This window comes from Rana temporaria, chromosome 6 (genome assembly GCF_905171775.1).
Source record: "Rana temporaria chromosome 6, aRanTem1.1, whole genome shotgun sequence".
NCBI lineage: Eukaryota > Metazoa > Chordata > Amphibia > Anura > Ranidae > Rana > Rana temporaria.
Genome location: NC_053494.1, coordinates 183,468,924 through 183,490,146, shown reverse-complemented (window position 1 = coordinate 183,490,146; position 21,223 = coordinate 183,468,924). Strand labels below are relative to the sequence as shown.

Sequence of the window (21,223 nt, the reverse complement as noted above, 5' to 3'; positions counted from 1 at the left end):
TATTTTGAGCTCTCCCTGGGGTGGTTTCAGGAGATCATTTTACACAAGCCGCTCTTCTCTTGGGGTAAGGAGCCTTTAGCTGAGTGGATTGCATCTAGTGGCATCTATACAACGGTTCTGAAGGTGAATGCTCACAGTTGTGTGAATAGTTTGGTGTCATTCTGGAAGCATATGAATGCATTATGTGTAATTTTATTTTTGCTTAAAGTGGTTGTATTCCCCCAATATGGAAGTTGTACCTATAGGTAAGCCTATAATAAGGATTACCTATAGGTACTGTAAATATCTCCTAAACATGTGCTGTTTAGGAGATATTTACCTTGTAGTGCGCCAATGATGTCACAGAGCCGGAGTCCGCGGCCCCCGGAGGGAAGAGGGGCAAAGATGGATATGGCCACCAGCGGGGACAGCGTGGGCTTTGATTGCAGGTAAGTGGCACATAATGGGCTAGTATGCAATGCTTTTACTTTGCAGGGGAAAAAAGAGGAAGAAAAAGTCCATCAGGGTTTACTTCCTCTTTAACAAAGAAGTTTATTGCACTACCAAGGCACGCACTTCCCTGATCTTTTGTTTTCTTGTTTAGATTGCAGTACATTTGGAAGTGTCATCTGTGCTTCTCTATACTGTAACATTATTAAAAGAAAAGACAGACTGTGGAAATTGACAGGAATATTTTCTGAAACCATGGCCATTTAAAATTCTAGAACATCACTACACTACATAACTCTTATATAACCTAACTTCTATACCATGGCAATGGGAAAGAAGGAAGGACTTAAAGTGTAACTGTGCTTTGCTCATGAAGGGGAAAGACACAGTTTATTGATTATTCACTTTAGATTCAAATTATCTCCACCAAAGTATTTTCAAGTATGGGGAAGCATGTGTCTCTTTTCTCTTTCCACCACAATGCATTGCTGAGTTCCTAAGCAGCCAATCACCTGGCCTTCACATTGCCACGAAGAAGAAGAGCATTCTTAAGCCATGTACACATGGGCCTAATGTCAGGAAAACATCGGCCGGTTCAATAAAAACCAGCCAACATTCAACCTATGTGTATGTCCGATGAGCATGCTGAAAAACCAGCAGCCGCCCAACTCCCAATCAGCGCTCTCAGCCAATGGCAGAGATCGCTGATCGGAGTGTTCTGGTGGAGGGGCGTTCCCCTTGTCAGAACACAACAGCTCAGCGGGGGAGATTGCTGTACTAACTTTGGTTAGTATGGCGGCTCCGACCAGAACTTTCAGTTTTATTTCACTGAACCCGCTGGGTTGAAGGGAAAACTTGTAGTGTGTACAAGAAATTAGATTTGTGTAATCTTCAGCCAAAGACAAGGGGATATTTTAGAAGGGCTTCTTCGCTACCAGTGAGTATTTGGGATGGTGGAAAGCACAGTAAAGTGAATAGCAATTAATAATACAGTGGTTGTGCTTCACTAGCATAGGTTTAAAAAAGAAGTGTGGGTTTACAGAAAAAAATAATCATACATACTCACCAAGATGGCTGTAGCTGGCAGTCAGCTCTACACCGAGTACTGAGCGATCAAAGACCAGGAATCATTCAGTAATTGGTTACTAACTTTCTGCTCTGCTCCTCCAGTTCTCATTGAGTGCCATGCTGTGGAGGGGGCATGAAAGGCTGTCCTCAGGCTCTCATGGCGTTCAGAGAGGCTGAGCCAGCTGCTGATTAGGCATCCTGGCAGATCCTGATATTATTGTCGGGATCCCTGCAGAGCCTGGACCGGCTCTGTGGCACTAAAGCCCGCTGTCGACAGAATAAGCGACACAGGAGTGCAGAACTAAGTGCACTTCTGTGATCCCCAGGAGAAGTAGGACCAAAAAAGCTTTGGCCCTACTTCTCCTTTAATACCACACCTTAAAAATATCACCTCATTATCGTGATTAAAATATTTCTTTGCCCCAATTGCCCCAATCTACTTTCTTTGCAGCATACAATTTTCCCCAACACAGCTTGGTGATATTGGCTATTTATCAGAAAACTTCACTGAGAAAAGATAAAGGGTATATAAAAACAGAAAGTAATACTTTGTCAGGTTATTAAACGGATTGGAGACTAAAGTTTCGTAGGTTATTTAAAATAGCAAAGAACACAGTCCTCACATTTTACTAAACGTTTGATAAGTGGAGATAAACAGTTTAACATTAACTACGCCGTGCTCTAGGCCTCATTCATAGCAACCATATTATAGAAAGCTCAACCTATGACTCCAAAGAATACTGACAACCCATGAACAGATCCTGCCAATTATGTGGTCGGCAATGTCTCATGTAGACTGGATTGTTGTGTCTGCAAATCTCCAACAATTGCTGAACTAATCAAGGAGTGGGTCCAAGCTAACAGAAATTAAAAGGACACCTTATTAACTGACTGGGTGTCTTGACCCTCAACCCCAGAATCCTTTCCAAAGTACACCTATGTCTATTGTCATTTTGTTAACTGACAGAGACCCGTAAGTGCTTGGGAGATCAGTCCTTGCTCTTTTCCTTTTTGATCTTTAAATCTAGAATATAGAACCAGGAGGTCAACGTATGATCAATCAAAATTACATTTAAAGGGCAGTACTTGTTTAAAGTGTTTTTGCCAGATTATGTACATGTTTTAGCTTTATAATTAGAAACGTCTGTAGGATACATTTCACTGCAATAGTGTTCCCTTGGGGTAAAGGAAGATTATGAACACGTTTGGAAAAATATTATATTTATAATACTGTTGAGTCCAATTTAGTTTGTTTTCAAACTCTATTAAAGCAGAACTATATTCTTTCAATCAACATTAACCATTTTGAATCCTTATACTGCTAGCATTAGTAAATAGATAGGAAGGTATAATAGATCTACTTGTTTTCAACTTTTTTTTACTTTTCTTCAGTTGCTTCCTGGTTTCTGGCCTAGGCTTAAAGCTGAGCTCCACCCTAAAGTTGAACTCCAGCTGATCGGAACCCCCCCCCCTCCGGTGTCACATTTGACACCTTTCAGGGGGAGGGGGGTGCAGATACCTGTCTAAAGACAGGTATTTGCACCCACTTCTGGCCACACAGTCTCAGGCAGACTGTGGGCATGACGTCAGCTCCCGCCCCCCCCCCATTGTGTTCTGGGAACATTAGGCTCCCAGTACACAGCGGGGGCCAATCGGCAGGTGTAGCGCGACTCACGCATGCACCGTAGGGAACCGGGCAGTGTAGCCTGAAGCACTTCACTTCCTGGTTCCCCCAGGATGATGATGATGGGGGCAGCAGAGTGACAAGTGATCGCTCGTCCTCTGCTGCGGACGGCGCTGGACGCCAGGACAGGCAAGTTTCCTAATATTAAAAGTCAGCAGCTGCAGTATTTGTAGCTGCTGGCTTTTAATTATTTTTTTCAGCGCACATCTGCTTTGAATTATGTCACATATCCCAGGAGTCTTCATGGCCATTTCGTGGTCTTTCATATGGGGGAGGGGGAGGTGCTTTCTCAGCTAAGTACACCCTCCTGCCTGCATGTCTGAGATAAGGGACGGTGGATTCCAGGATGTAAATGCTACATAAAGTACTGAAGATGTCTATGGCTAGAAATTCTAATGCCTCGTACACACAAACGTTTTTCCTGATGGGAAAACTATCATGTTTCGTTTTGGTCAGGAAAACCGGCCGTGTGTAGGCTCCCTAGCAGTTTTCCCGACAGAAAAACTGAGGGGAAAAAAATTAGAACATGTTCTATATTTTCCTGTTGCGAATCGCGGCTTTTTCCCCCCACAGTTTTTCTATGGGGAAAGACTGATGTGGAGCATACACACGGCCGGTTTTCCCGACCAAAGATCTCAGGCAGTTTTCCTGTGTACGAGGCATTAGAATTTCTAGCCATGGACATCTTGAGTACTTTATGTAGCATTTACATCCTGCAATCCACCGTCCCTTATCTCAGACATGCAGGCAGGAGGGTGTACTTAGCTGAGAAAGCCTCCCGGTTCTCGGTTTTCCCCTCGGGTTTCCTGGCGTTCTTGTGACCACCGAGAAACCCGATCGTGTGTACAAGGCATAAGGGTGTTTTTCTAAGTGCGTTCTCAATAAAAAAACATGGGGACATGGATATATGGGTGAATTTGCTCTGATTAAATAGTCTTTTCAGTTTGTGGCGCTCAGGTATAGTTTATATGTGTAAATATATTAACTTGCGCTAGAAGTAAATATTAAATATGTGGTTGCAGCTGCTGTACACAAAGTGCTAACACTTAACAAAATGAAAATAAAAAGGAATTACATCGATCACAAAAACTAATCAAATTAACATGTGAAAACATCCATATAAATTGTGCAGCCGTGCTCCAAGCAATAAAGTGCAGTAGTGCTTTAAACTTCAAGGTGCATCACACACCCCTCCTGTGTCCCCACTCACCAAAAGGAATGGACCCCTGGCTTTTCAGTCCAGAAGTCAAATTAGGCTTTAGCGTTGGCTATGAATGGTTAATCACAGGTGGATCCCCTGAATTTCTTCCCCAATCGCGATGATCATGAGTGGATAATGGCACCAAAAATGAAAAGAAGGGTGAAGTACACTTAAAACACGCTTAATTGCGCAATGTAGATAGGTAATTACAGACTGAGAACATTTGTATCCAGCGTGCGTTTCACAGAAACCAGAAGTGACGTAGTTTGGACTCAACCACCGGAAATTACGTCTAAACAGAAACCACTCCTTATAGGACCAGATGGGCAATTCCGAGGCTTTGTGTGGAGAGGAACGATCAGGCTGTGTATACTGACAGACTGACAGCACGGGCAGATATACTTCACCTGCACATATTTAGCTTCCATAGTGTACACTTTCTTCCCCAATCGTGATGATCATGAGTGGATAATGGCACCAAAAATGTAGATAGGTACTTACTATCTGAGAAAATTCATATCACATGAGGTATTGCAGTAAAAACAACCAGGAGACACTGCATTCAGCGTGCGTTCCACAGAAACAGGAAGTGACATAGTTTGGATTCAACCACCAGTAATTACATCTAAATGGAAACAACTCCTTATAGGACCAGATGGGCAATTCAGAGGCTTTGTGTGGAGAGGAACGATCAGGCTGTGTATACTGTGCAGAGCCAGACAGAGATCTCCAGGACATTATTATGGGAAGACTGACAGTACGGGCAGATATACTTCACCTGCACATATTTCGACATTCAGCTTCCGTGGTGTACAATTTTCACTGTGATGGCAGAGGCAGGATTTGAACCCTGGTTGCCAGCACATCTCTTATTCTATTCACTACTCTTACCTGTGGAGCCACTACCCAGTGCTTTAAATTTCTGTAAGGACCTGAGTCAGGAGTTATGTTTATTAACATAGGGAGCACAGGCAACTTCTCTCTATGACGTGGCCTGATTGGGATGCAAACCCAGAACCCCAAGTGCTAAGCTGTAAGCCACCAAGCTGACTTTTTTTGTTAGTGTCATTATCCACTCATGATCATCATGATTGGTGAAGAAATTTGAGGGATCCTCCTGTGATTAGCTATTCATGACCAACTCTAAAGCCTGATTGACTCCTGGACAGAAAAGCCAGGGGTTCATTCCTTTTGGTGATTGGGGACACAAGAGGGGTGTGTGATGCACCTTGAAGTTTGGAGCAGGTACAGTTTAGTTCTGCTTTAAGTGAAGCTACTAACATACACCCTTCAACGCAGAATCCATAAGGTATTTTTGCAAAACTTTATTTGTGTTTAAAGCTCTTTCTATGCATGATTTAGACGACCCCATCTTTGGTATACTTAGTAAGTCAATCTTGACTTTTGCTCAAAGTCAGAGGTCAGACTTTCTTCTCAGCATCTTGCAATGCAATTTGGCTGCCTCTGTGACCAATATAAAGGCACCTAAATAAACTATGGGTTACAAGTGGTGAAAGTGAACTTTATCTCATCTTGTCTGACATTTCAAAGGTTATTTCTTTTAAAGAGTTAAGCCTAGTACACACTACAGTTTTTTTTTGTGCATCCCGCTTTGGTCAGAGTTGCTGTACTAACCATGATCAGTGCTCTTTGCCGCTCTTTGCCATTGGCTGAGAGAGCTAATCGGGAGTCTGTCGACTGTTGGTATTCCAGCATGCATGTCCGACAGAAGCCACCCAAACGGCCAGCTTCTGTCGGACAGACAGACATACGTACGGGCAGAATGTCGGCTGTTTTATTTTGTACCGGCAAATATCGCCCGACATTTTGCCTGTGTGTACGGGGCTTTAGTGAAGAAACGTAGCCACTCTATCAGAAGGACTGCATGTGAACAAATTATGGTTTGGCAATCATTTTATGTGATTGCACTTTTAAACCATATGCATTTTGCACATTTGCAGAATTATTATTCAGAATATATTTGCCATGTTAACCAAATACCCATTTGCACTGATTACTGTCATTTCTTAAAAAAAATAAACACTATTTGGAGAGAATGTGCTTCCATCAAGTTACAAAGCACATTTCCACTCATATCTCTTGTATTGGTGATCAGTGATCTATTTGCAAAAGTTGTTCAGTTCAACTATATTTGTTTAGCATTAGGGAAACTAGTTTCGGTTATGGTCAGTCTAAAGTTATAAGGCAAAAGCTCTTGTCTATCCACTCATCTGTCTTTTCCACTAGTATATCTTTATGTCTTAAAGGATTTGTAAACCACTGTGTTTTTTCACCTTTATGCATTCTATGCATTAAGGTGAAAAACCTTCTGTCATGCAGTAGCCCCCCAGACCCCCCCCCCCCGTTTTACTTACCTAAACCTGTTCTTTCTCGCCTCAGGGAAGAGTACACCAGCTCTAGCCAGTGTCTTGTGTCCTGATTGGATAGATTCATAGCAGCGCAGCCATTGGTTCCGGCTGCTGTCTATCAAATCCAATGATGCGGGTGCCGGGGGCGAGGCTGAGTCCTGCTGTCTGTGTCAATAGACGAAGCAGCAGGACATAGGAGCATGCCGGCACAGGTGTCTCAAAGGCGAGCGCTTCCCGGGGTACTCAAGAAGAGGAGGAGCCACGAGTGTCTCTGAGGGACCCCAGAAGGGGAGGATCGGGGGGCACTCTGTGCAAAACCAACTGCACAGAGGAGGTAAGTATGACGTTTGTTATTTAAAAAATACGAGGGTTTAGTAACCCTTTAATAGCTGTCCCTGTAGCTACAGTATTATTTATCTTGCTTCCTTTTTATCTATTTCTGTGCCTACTTACGTTTATCTAACGGTCTCATATCTATCTACAGTATCTATCTTTCTATCTTTCTATCCATCTATCTATCTTTGGATGCCCATGTAATGTCTACAAACAAACATTTATCCACTGTGAATGTGGAAGATAGATAGATAGATTGATAGATAGATAGAAAGAAAGAAAGAAAGAAAGAAAGAAAGAAAGAAAGAAAGAAAGAAAGAAAGAAAGATAAATAGATATATAGATAGATAGATAGATAGATATGAAGCATAGTCTTTTCAATACCCTGAACTCTCATGGATTATAATATACAACTAGGCTGAGACAGCTACACCCCAAGAAGGGTGTAAAGAGGTTTGGACATCAGAATAAAATCTTCCATTTCTCACCTGTGCTAGAAGTGCGCAGAACCCAGTGTCACGTACCTGGTTATGGAGCTCAACGTGCAGGGAGCGGCCTCTCGTAAGCCTCCGACTCAGGACCTCCTGGTAGAATGGACAGAGGGTCAAGAGTCCGGAGGGGCACAAGTGCCTGATGGTAAAGCTGGGTAGCGGTCCGGAAGCGATAGCAGGCAGGTGTATGCTGGCCCAGGAGAAGCACCAAGCAGCAGGCAGAGGCGGTGGTATGGCACTAGCAGGTACAGGAATCAGGCAGGTGAGCAAGCTGGACAGGAGCCAGGTAAGTGGTTCAGGAATCAGGGTAAGTCCAGAGAGTAGTCGATAGTCCAAGCCAGGTCGGTAACATAGGCGGGCAGAGACAGAGCCAGGGGTTAAGCAGGAGCCGTAGTCAGGTTAAGCCGGGGTCATAGGCAGGTTGCAGGCAAAGAAGGTCACAGGAAGCCGGGTCAAGTACACAGAAGATCAACAGGTAACAGGTGCAGATTCTTAGGTAAATGCTGTAGACTGGTCAGCAAGATGGAGAGGCATCAGGCAGTTTAAATAGCGTTGATCCATGTCACAAAAGTTGCGGATTTCAGAACCTATCATTAATGGTCCCCTAAGTCCTAGAGGGCCTTTGTTTATACAGTTGCAAAATGGGTATGTATGTATCTGCTTTTATAAGAAATTATGTTTCTGTCCTATATTTCTCGTGCATCTCTCCATTTTTCTGTATATCTCTATCTGTACTATCTATCTATCTATCTATCTATCTATCTATCTATCTATCTATCTATCTATCTATCTATCTATCTATCTGTTCTTCCATCCATCCACACATCCATCCTTCTATCCATCCCAGATATTAAAGTCTAACAACCTTAAAAGCATTTCTGAAACAAGTTTTATTCCCTGCTATTAGTTGGGTATCGGCGAGCAATCTGCTGAATAAGTTATGCAGACATTACTTTTCATTTTGCATGAAATTATATTAGTGTTGCTAAGTATTGAATTAGTATGGGTAATTAATTGCTGCTTAATCAGAAAGTTAACACTGAATGGTATAAATGGAGGCAGTTAATAAGTATGAATGAAGAGATTCATCACTAATTATGTCACTCATTCTGCCAGGGAGGAGACTCATTAACATGGCCAGCTGCAATATTTAATACAGTATTTTACCTAGAAAAAAATAGAATCAATTTATTATTATTTAATTTCATGTGATTTTTTTTTAAACTTAGATTTTTTTTTAAACTGTAAGCTAAGCAGCAATGTAGTAGGTGGCAGGTGTCATCCCTGGACATCACATCTATATTAGTGATTCATGTATGTATCGCTGCCATTTACATTTTTAAATTCATTCAGCAAGGGAGTAATCCCATATGATGCCTGAGGGAAGGAGCGCTGTGGAACAAGCTGATTAAATTGTGTTCGGCGGGCTCTCTTAACCTGCTCATTTATTAATTCCTAAACTGAAGAGTTAATTCTTTCAGCCCTTTATATACAACATGGGGATCTATTTATTCCACTTGGTACATAGGTGATCTTTTTAGTAGACCAGAGGCTACAAAATAATCTAGTACGCAAGTATTACAATTAATTTGTAGATTAGAGTTACTAAAAAACTTTTTTTTTTATTATAGGAGTTGCGTCTTGTTTTCCTTAACCTTGTCCTACAATGTTTCCTACAAGGCATTTCTAAAGTACCATGCAAGACGAAAACTTGGTAACATTAACATTTGCAAATTTTTTTTGTGTGTATTTTTTGTAAAACAGCTATATCTTTTACTATTTTACTAGGTAACTTATTTGGACAGTATGGGGCAGATTCACATACAGTTGGACAGGCGCAGCGTATCAGAGATACGCTACGCCGCCATATCTTACCTGGCGTAAATTTGAATCCAGGAAGAATTTGCGCTGTAAGTTACGGCGGCGTAGTGTTTTTCTGGCGGCGTATTTTAATTTTGGGTGGGTTGGGGGCGGGTTTCATTTAAATGAAGCGCGTCCCCGCGCCGAATGAAATGCGCATGTGTCGTTCCTAAATTTCCCTCCGTGCATTGTGCTAAATGATGTCGCAACAACGTAATTTTTTTTAACTTAGACGTGACTTACGTCCATCCCTATTCACAGACGACTTACGCAAAAAAAATAATTCAAATTTCGACGCGGGAACGACGGCCATACTTTAACATGGCAAGTCTATCTATACGCCACAAAATAGAAGCTTTAACTATACGCCGGAAAAAGCCGACTACAGACGACGTAAGAGAATGCGACGACCGCGTGTACGTTCGTGGATCGTCGGAAAAAGCTCATTTGCATACCCGACGCGGAAAAAGACGCAAACTCCACCCAGCGGACGCCGAAGTATTGCATCTGCGATCCGAAGGCGTACCAAGCCGTACGCCTGTCGGATCTTACCCAGATGCTGCCTTTTCTTGGTTTGAGGATTCAAACTAAAGATATGACGCAGGAAATTTGAAAGTACGCCGGCGTATCAGTAGATACGCTGGCATACTTGCTCTGTGAATCTGCCCCTATATTTTTTTTCTACACAAAAAGGTTGGACAATTAAAGAGGCAAAACTTTACTACAGTAAGGGCCCTTTCACACATGCATAAAAAAAAAAAAAAAATAACACCTGCAAGACAAAGGCGTAATGAGCTAGTATGCATAGCATATTAGCTCATTATGTAACACTCACCTGGGTTCGAAGCCCCTGCTCGAGTTAATTTCGGGTAGCGCGGCTCCGGCGCAGTGATTTGCCAAAGCCGCAAAGCTTGTGGGAGCAGCCAGTCACGGCATGACCTCCTTTAGAAACGGCACGATCGCCGTTTTTAAAGTGCGCCTGCGCCGATGTCTACGACGCATGCGCCGTAGACAACGGCGCAGGCGCACTTTAAAAACGGCAATGTCTCTATTGTAAATATCTGCTAAATCGTGGAGGTTTAGGAGATATTTCAGGGACCTACAGGTAAGCCTTAATCTAGGCTTACCTGTAGGTAAAAGTGGTTGTACAGGGTGTACAACCACTTTAAACCTTTATTATATTGATTATATTGCAGCTTACCAATTCCTAGATGTGATGGGTGAGTTTTTTTTTTTTTTGGGGGGGGGGCTTCATTTCTTTTATTTTAATCTGGTAATTTGGCCATTAAGTCTGTTGTTTTTTCAACAGAACAAGATCTTCTGTAAATGTGATACTAAACCCAGCAACGTGCATTCACTATATCTGGTCTCCCACAGTACGCAGGACATGGAATGCAATTATTTTAGTAAATATAAACTGCTAAATACCATTTCTCATTAGCAGTTAGAGCAGTCCTGTGACTTCTATCAGTGTCCAGAGTACAGGTTAAAGCTTGTAGGAGGAGATTTCATTCTCCCCTGATTGTCCTATGAGGCTGCAGGACCCCTGTCTGGACAATGCTGATTGGCCCTGTGCTGATCACAAGAAAAAAGAAATCTCTAGCAATACACACCAAACTGAGCATGTTCAGAGTGCCCCAAAAGCTCTGTTCTATCAGCAGATGGATTGGAACAGTAAAAGAAGGGGAGGATCAGAAAAGATAGGATCAAACAGCCTTTTTACACAAGGTGGAGGATTAACCCCTTGGGTTTCACAGTGAATATAACAAGCATGCTTTACTGCATATACAGACTGATTTTACTGTTGTGGGTTTAGTAAAACTTTAAAGGTGTTGAGATAAACCATATATCACTGGCAAGGCTGCTTACAATGATCAGCTTTTATTCATGTAAAACCTTTATACCAAAAGATTATTTTTTATGCTGTAACTGATTTTGTAACCATATTGTGAGCTGGAGTTTCACTTCAATTCGTTAGTGTATATAAATCTGTTAGTCCATCTAACACTCCACTCCCCCTCTGAAAAATAATACTACAGACCAATGGTGCCCCCTATGTTCCTTCATCCAGGGTGGGACACCCTAATACAGAAGGTGTTACTGGCCAGATCACCGGGGGAAAACATGGGGGGGCATAACAAAAGAATGCAGCCGCCACACCTAATAATTGGTAAGCTGCAATATATACGATTTTTGGTCCTGGGCTTAGTACTAGAAAGGGTAAGGCTAATCATTCTCATGCCCATCCGCAATGCTATTCGAAATGGCAATTTTTTTTCTAAACACCGTTTTTGCTATTTGTTTCTGTGGCATTTCTGGTCCGGCCGCCTAGACAATTTAGTCACAAGGCGATTCCCTTGGACTCCTGGGATATCAGTGTCATCTATCCCAACAGTCCATGGGAATCGCTTAATACGGAAACAATGCTGTGCAGTGGCATTACTGAGCAGGCACGAGATCAGGAGGTGCATGCTGGGTAGCCAGCTGCATCGAATCCTGGAAAGAAAGACAAGCGAGCTTCAGATGCCCACAACCGCAATAGACCCTGCCTGCTTCTGAGATCATGTTAGATTTTTTTGATTTAAAACAGACAAGAAGGAACACATTAGTGACAGTATTGAAATGTTAATGTAGAAGTGGTAACAATGACGGCGAGCATTTTGAAAAAAATTATATTTGGGGACTGGAACTCCGCTTTAAAGCTGTATGTGGTGTTACGGAAAAGTAAAATATTTAGGGACAGTTTTAGTAACAGTGCAAAACTGGCATCACATATTTGGCTATGATTTTGATTTTTTTTTTCTTTTACAATTAACTTGGATTACAGACTTCAGCATCCTATTCCAATTCATTTAAATTTGATGTAGTAATCAAAAAATAGAAAAAAATGCAATGCTTGGGAGGAACTTGTAGTGGAATCTGGAAGTCGCCTTTATAATAAGGTGGTAACCAGATATCTGCCCCCTCATAGGCCAGGCCCCTTGTGACCAAATTTGGTCGAAGACAGGACCCAGAATCCCCGGCTGTCTATTTACATTTGTACAGCAGAGAAATCTCCCATCCAGCATTGGGAGTGTGGCATGTAAAACATCAGTAGGCATCGAGTCATCGCAATTGAAGTGGATTACATCACGGAGTGATCCTGGAAGAGCTCCCTCCACATACACTGATAGGATGCGAGCCCATCCCCCCTCCCCCCCTTTCGCAGGTCTACACCCGAGACTCCCTGCAAGCCTCTGTTTGGTTGACTCCTGCCTGGAGAGACGGGGGACGTTCTTTATGGGGATATTTGGGATCCTTTGTCTGCACCATGGCCATCATCTCTGGTTACATGTAGTTTCTTATATGCTTCGAGTGAATACAAATCCCCCTGAAGAAGACCAATTTGTGGTCGAAACGCGTATGGGTATTCTTATGGAAGCTACTTTATCAATGGCACTATATATTATTCCATTCTATCATTTAATATTTAATTATTGTTGAGATAGGTCTCAAACTGTCTGTAACCTGAATGTATTTAATATTACAACTGTCTGCATCTGCATTACCTGTGATACAGAAACCTTAGTAAAGATCTCTTTAATACATTTCCATGTCTTTGAATTTAATATACTTTACACAGTATGTCGCTTAAAAGCCCCCGGTTGGAATTTCTCCATTTTTGTCTTTACAACATTTTGGACTCTCAATATATGCATTTTTTTTGTCTCACATCACTGAATTATCTGATTGAATAACTTCTGGAGGTATTAATAACAATAATAATAATAAATAATTATTAAAAATACGACATAAAACATAATTTGGGGGTATTATCAAAATGTTTTTTTATGTGTTTTTTTTTTCAATTTTTTTCAAGGTATTTATTCATTTACTTTTAACTCTTTGTGCAAATGGATGTCTGGACTTCCCCTATTATAAAGGGGACTTCCAGATTCCACAATGAGCCCCCCCCTCATATTACACCACCTTCTTTTAGGAGCAATCGAAGGTGGGGATGAGGCTCTTGTCTCTCAACAATGGGACAGTAGTGCTTTTTTTGGGGGGACCCAACATTGCTTAGAGGCATGTGGCTTAACCTGGTATAGGAAGGTGGGCATATGCCTGCTGCTTTATCTTTTCTATAATTGATGATAGATTTACATTGCAGGACATTGTGATTGAGGCAAGATTACACTGGTGGATATTAATACCATATTTTTATAGTGTATTTTCTATAATGTAAATTAAATATTTTTCAAGGCGTGTGTTTTTATATAGATTTAACACTTCAGGTAAGGTTAAGGGGTAATGTAGGGGAAGGCAGTTATTATAAAGCGAGCTCCCAGATTTTGATATAAGCCCCCCCCACCCCATGTTACGCCCACTTCCTTCTTGGGGCATAAGATTGGGACAATGGTACTTTTCAAGGGGGGCTGCCCTCATGTAGAAGAGCCTATGCACCTTATTTTACCAAGAAAAGGAGACAGTGGGGCAGATTCATCAAGAGATACGACGGCGGATCTCCTGATCCGCCGTCGTATCTGTGAGAGCCGACAGTCGGATCTGTGAGATCCCACGGTCGGAGCTATGCGACTGATTCATAAGAATCAGTTCCGCATAGATCTCCCTTAGATCCGACTGGTGTAAGTGACTTACATCAGTCGAATCTTAGGCTTTAATCTCCCGCCGGCCGCTAGGTGTCGTCGCTTTTTTTTAAACGTCGCATATGCAAATGAGGAGAACCGCCGATTCACGTCCGTACGCCCGCCCGTCGCTCTTTTTCAACGTCGTTTGCGTTCGGCTTTTTCCGGCGGATAGCTACTCCTGCTAATATGAGGGGTAGCTAATGTTAAGTATGGCCGACGTTCCCGCGCCGAGTTTTAAATTTGTTACGTCGTTTGCGTAAGTACGTCGGGAATACGGATGGCCGTAAGTAACCTAGCCGCCGAAAACAATGACGTCCTAGCGACGTCATTTGGAGCATGCGCACTGGGCTTTTTCGCTGGCGGCGCATGCGCAGTTAAATCGGCGCGGGAACGCGCCTGATTTAAATTGTACACTCCCCCTAGCCGTGGAATTTGCATTCCGCCGGGGGGAGTTAGGATCCGACGGTGCAATTTGCGAGGTAAGTGCTTTATGAATCATGCACTAGCCTCGCTAAATTGCACCGGCGGATCGTAAAACAGGTAGATCTGGCGGATCTAAAGATCCGCTGATCTACATGAATCTGGCCCAATATGTTGATCATGCCAGTCTTCTCCCTTTTGCCCCTGCTTCCTTCTGCACTAAGACCATGTTATCCATGGTTTCATACTCATAGCAATGGTGACAGACATGCCCAGATCAGCCACCAAAGGGAATGGCAGGACCCTGTGCAATTAAAAGTCAAGCCTGCATTTACCAAGTCAGCCTCTGTTGTCACAGGCTGATGCACCCATAGTTGCATCAGCCTGTAGCTCTAGAGGAGAGAACAAGTATCTGTTCCCCTTTGTCATTAGCCATGGATAGTACATGGAAATGTGGTAGCATGTTTGATTTATAAAAGAGATATAATAAGGTGATATGACAGATTATTTCAATAACAAAGATTATTATGCTAAAGTATATTAACCTATAGTACAGGAAATGATTTTGAGGCTTTAGCCTTTATGTACAGTTTTAAATTCCACCCAGACACTTATCCAGGCATGCTACATGGGTGGCCAAAAAGAGAGTGCAGTAAGCTTGTGACTTTCCCTTCCTGTACCAGGCAAGGCCTGTGCCTTTTTAACATTGGGGAGGAACCTTGAGAGGGACAAATGTCAAAACCTCACACCCTTACAGGGCACACTTTCCCGATGTTGCCCCTTTCTCACCTCTGATGCCCCAAGAAGTAAGTGGGGACTTATAGCATAATCTTTAAGCCCCTTTTTAATAGTAGTATCTACCCCTTCCCAGAGGACTGAGTGCATGGGTACATTAAAATCCCTTACTCACTTCTAAAGAGTTAAATGTAAATAAACACACACCTTGAAATATATAGTACAATAAAAACACAATAAAAAAATAAAGTTAATATTGTCCCCTGATGTAATCCATGATGGCCAGTGATGTAAATCTTTCATCAATCATGGTGTCAAGCGTGTCAATGATGTCTTGAGTGACATCATTGACCAAATATGGTTAATGAACAAAATTCTTCAATAACATCATCTGAGGTCCCTGATCTTTTCTTTCCATTAGAGCAGCTGGGAATTTGGGCAGGAAAATTGCCACATTAGTTCTTCAGGTCTCTGAAATGCGGACAGGCTAGCTTAGTCTCAAACCCACATCCCGTACCCGAACCCAAAGCTCATCCCTAATTACATATAAGCAGAATATCATATAAAAATATATACAGTACATTAATATATAAACTGTATACTGTAATAAATATATATATATATATATATATATATATATATATATATATATATATATATATATATATATATATATATATATATATATATAGATAGATAGATACCCACAATAAAGAATTAAGAAATTGTGATGTCACTTTATAATTGTTTTTATTTTAACCCACTTGAAATGTGCTATCAAAAATCTCAAAATAATTGGATACAATTTTCATAATGCTTGTACCAATATGTATTTCATAAACAGAACACATAAGCATAATGTGATTTTGCACCACTGTGATATAGTTCCATTTACACGCAGCCTCTCATAGTTTGAGGTCAGAGGGTATGATTTAATGGACTGGCACCAGGTGGCAGTTGAGGCCCCTTTAACCATGCTTGGTTGATTTAGCCATCAACAACTCATGTCCTGCACCATAAAAAAATATTATCTATATTAAATATGTGTTGGCGTAATATGCACAGGCACATTAAAGGCAAGAAAATAATGTTTCATGGGTGCAGCAATTCGTGCAGATCCCATTAAAGAGAAGATATATATATATATATATATATATATATATATATATATATATATATATATATATATATATATATATATATATATATATATATATATATTATTTTTATTTTTTTTTTGATGCAATAGCTTCTACCAAAACTACATAATACAACATACTGATCTTTTAGGGTATTCACAGGTAATTTTGTCACAAAATCATTATATACTGTAAGGCTATTACATAAGAGCAATATAATGGAATACTCAGCAGGAGCTCAGTGCATGACAATGTATAGATAATCAATTTCTAAAGTTTTGCTCAGTTTTCCACTATGAATTCATAAAATTATCTCAAATTGCAATGGCTTTTCAATGTGTTACATCCCGATTTTTTGCCCTACAAAGAAATCAACTGCATCCTCTGACATTATTTTTCCAAAAACCATAGATATGCATATCATAATTATTTGTTTGGCTGTTGGAGATTTGATGTGCATTGACATTAAATATATATATATTTTATATATAATTCACTATATTGTCAAAAGTATTGGGATACCTGCTATTACATGCACATGAACTTTAAGGGCATCCCAGTCTTAGTCAGTAGGGTTCAATATTGAGTTGGCCCTCCCTTTGCAACTATAACAGCTTCAATTCTTATGGCAAGGCTGTCCATAAGGTTTAGGAGTGGGTCTATGGGAATACTTGACCATTGTCTGATGGTTATACAGTGTCTCACAAAAGTGAGTACACCCCTCACATTTTTGTAAATATTTTATTATATCTTTTCATGTGACAACACTGAAGAAATTACCCTTTGCTACAATGTAAAGTAGTGAGTGTACAGCTAGTATAACAGTGTCAACTTGCTGTCCCCTCAAAATAACTCAACACATTAATATCGAAACCACTGGCAACAAAAGGGAGTGAATATGTCAAAATTGGACCCAATTAGCCATTTTCCCTCCTGGTGTCATGTGACTCGTTATTGTTACAAGGTCTCAGGTATAAATGGGGAGCAGGTGTATTAAATTTGGTGTTATCAATCTCACTCTCTCATACTGGTCACTTGAAGTTCAACTTGGCACCTCATGGCAAAAAACTCTCTGAGCATCTGAAAAAAAGAATTGTTACTCTACACGAAGATGGCCTAGGCTATATCAAGATTGCCAAGACCCTGAAACTGAGCTGCAGCACAGTGACCAAGACCATACAGTGGTTTAACGGGACAGGTTCCACTCAGAACAGACCTCGCTGTGGTCGACCAAAGAAGTTGAGTGCAAGTGCTCAGTGTCATATGCAGAGGTTGTCTTTGGGAAATAGACATATGAGTGCTGCCAGCATTGCTGCGGAGGTTGAAGGGGTGGGGGGTCAGCCTGTCAGTGATCAGACCATATGCCACACACTGCAGCCTGTCAGTGCTCTGACCATATGCCACACACTGCATCAAATTGGTTTGCATGGCTGTTGTCCCAGAAGGAAGCCTCTTCTAAAGATGATGCACAAGAAACAGTTTGCTGAAAACAAGCAGACTAAGGACATGGATTACAGGAACCATGTCCTGTGCTCTGATGAGACCAAGATAAACGTATTTGGTTCAGATGGTGTTGTGGTAACCAGGTGAGGAGTACAAAGACAAGTGTGTCTTGCCTACAGTCAAGCATGGTGGTGGAAGTGTCATAGTGTGGGGCTGCATGAGTGCTGCCGGCACTGGGGAGCTACAGTTCATTGAGGGAACCATGAATGCCAACATGTACTGTGATATGCTTCAGCAGAGCATGATCTCCTCCCTTTGGAGACTGGGCCGCATGGCAGTATTCCAACATGATAACAACCCCAAACACACCTCCAAGATGACCACTGCCTTGCTAAAGAAGCTGAGAGTAGAGGTGATGAACTGGCCAAGCATGTCTCCAGACCTAAACCCTATTGCTCATCTGTGGGGCATCCTCAAACCGAAGGTGGAGGAGCGCAAGGTCTTTAACATCCAGCAGCTCTGTGATGTTGTCATGGAGGAGTGGAAGAGGACTCCAGTGGTAATCTGTGGAGTTCTGGTGAACTCCATGACCAAGAGGGTTAAGGCAGTGCTGGAAAAAATGGTGGCCACACAAAATATTGTCACTTTGGGTCCAATTTGGACATTTTCACTTAGGGGTGTACTCACTTTTGTTGCCAGCGGTTTAGACATTAATGGCTGTGTTGAGTTATTTTGAGGGGACAGCAAATTTACACTGTTATACAAGCTGTGCGCTCACTACTTTACATTGTAATAAAGTGTAATTTCTTCAGTGTTGTCACAAGAAACGATATACAAAATATATACTGTACAAAAAGTTGAGATACAGTATATGCATTATATCTTTACATTGTGCCTGGCAGTGATCAGTCTGCTGTAACTGACTATCCACTGGGCGTTTACTATGGACATTCATTTCTATATTAATATCTACAAATAAACCAATGCATTTGCATTTTAAAGAGCCTGCATTTTGATTGTATGGCTAATAAAAGAGAGATGGCTATATTAGTGTACACTTGAGTGATTTGACTTTTTAACTGTACAAATATTTATGATTTATTGCTACAATGCTTCATTTTCATTAGTACATCTGCCAAGCCTCAAAATTCCGCTTTGCACTTGGACTGCTATAAAACAATTGCATACCACTGAAGAAGATCCAGTGGGGATTGAGAGGGTATGGATAGAAATATGGAATACAGACTATAAATTTATAGCAGCCAATCAGATTTCAGTTTGATACAGTCAGGTTAGTTAAAGCTTACCTTGACTAGTCACTGCAGCTTACTGCATTTTTAAGCCTCTTTTTTAAATGATTACGTATGCACAGTAATTATAGTTAGTCTAGACTCTAGACTATTACTTTAAAGCATGGATGTTTCTGATACTGGTAATTATGTTATGTAATCTCTGCGATAAAAAAAAAAAAACATATCTGACAAGAGATTCACAATTTTTGCCTGCAATTCACTGTTTGAGAAATTAGCATCTTATTGATCTATGATTGTCTACAGATTTATTACTGCATTTCGAAACATTTACTGTAATAATTGGAGATTTTCCTACCCTCGGGGACGGAAAATATAGATTTTATTAAAAACAGGAGGCGAGTATTATGCTATAATCTTTCTTTACTGTCATCCAGCAGCAAGAGAGTTAATGAAAAGAAAAAACGTTACACAGATAGGTATGCAAATGAACATAGGTAGACTGTCCAATCAGGTAACAGGAGTATGTTATAAAGGTGAGGTACAGGTGATATTCTTCCTCTTTCTTGATGATAAAACTAGACTGGAAATAACTTGAACTGGAAACTAATTTGAACAACTTGAACTGGAACTCATTCTTCAATATGTCATGAAGTCCACAGTAGAATAGGCGCATTAAGCTGAAAAAGAATGCATTATGTAAGAGCAAAATAAATCTTGAAGGGTAGGGTATTAGGGTGGGATAATACTCGCCTCCTGTTTTTAATAAAATCTATATTTTCCGTCCCCGAGGGTAGGAAAATCTCCAATTTTATGGCAAACAGGAGGCTCATATTATGCTTGTTCAAAGCTGTATACTCTAGAGCATTAAATAAACGTACAACCTATAGTTATAATACATTCATAGACACATGAGATTCAGGTCTAAAGTAGAAATTCTTAAAAGTGGATTCTAAAGACCAGTTTGCGGTTCGCATTAAATCTGATAGAGAACCACCTGATTGAAATACCTTAGTGGCCATTGCACCTCTGGTGGAGTGGGCGCCAAATATGGAAATGTCAATGTCTGCCAAATCCATGGTTTGTCTCACCCATCTAGCCAAGGTGGGTGAGGAAACTGGATGGAAGGGTTTGCAGTAGGAAATTAGTAATTGAGATGAGTCAGGGTCTCTAAAAGGTTGAGATTTGGTTTCATAGGTTTTTAGACATTGGACTACACAAAGGTTTGGATTGAAGGGAAAGGCCGGATAGAAGACCGAATGTAAGTTGGTCTATGTGCGTCTGAAAATGGAAAATTGAACACCCTGGGGAGAGAATTGTCTACGGGATATATCTAGGGCTTTTACATCCGCTACTCTTTTAAGGGAGATGAGACAAAGTAGTACTGTTAGTTTGAAAGATAGAAGTTTTAAAGACAGATTCTCATTATCACCCCAGGAGTTAAGAAAATTTAAGAGGATGAGGATTCTGAAATAGGTCTAGTGGAATAGAAGGGAATACTGGGAGTAATCGTGGGTAGTCTATGCTCATCTCCAGAGCCTGAGGGAACCATGTTTGGGATGGCCAGTAAGGGGTTATCAGAACTATGTTCGATTCTAGGTAACGTGTCAGAAGGAGAGCCCTTGATATTAGAGCAAAGGGGGGGAAAGCGTAAGATGTTCCTTTCGGTCAAATTTGTAGAAGGGCATCTGTCCCCAATGCTTCTGGGTCTGGACGCCAATTGAAATATGTTGGAATCTGTCTGTTCAGGCGTGATGCAAACAGATCTATCTGGAAAGGACCCCACAGGGAGTTTTAGATGTTGAAAAATTGTCTGGTTCAACATCCAATCGCTGGAATCTGTTAGATAACAGGGAATTCCAGTCTGCAATGGAATTGGATAGGCCTGGGATGTATTCCGCCTTCAATATAATGTTCTTGTCCAGGCAAAAATGCCAAAAATCCTTTGCAATGTTCGCCAAAGGTTTGGATTTTGTACCTCCTAAGCGATTGATGTATTGTACTGCGGATATGTTGTCCATGCGCAGTAGAATACAACAATCGGATCTGTCTCTCGCAAAACTCTTGAGAGCAAATGATCCCGCTAAGAGTTCGAGACAATTTATATGTAACAGAGCTTCGTCTGGAGACCATTTCCCTCCTGTTGTAAGAGGGCCGCAGCGAGCACCCCAAC

The 21,223-nt window shown here is 41.2% G+C and overlaps 1 non-coding gene across 1 annotated transcript; it reads right to left on the bottom strand.

Annotated features, from left to right (window-relative positions):
- Positions 1-5,054: 5,054 nt before the first annotated feature.
- On the bottom strand, positions 5,055-5,190 carry LOC120944586. The gene has a single exon (XR_005750447.1).
- Positions 5,191-21,223: the final 16,033 nt, after the last annotated feature.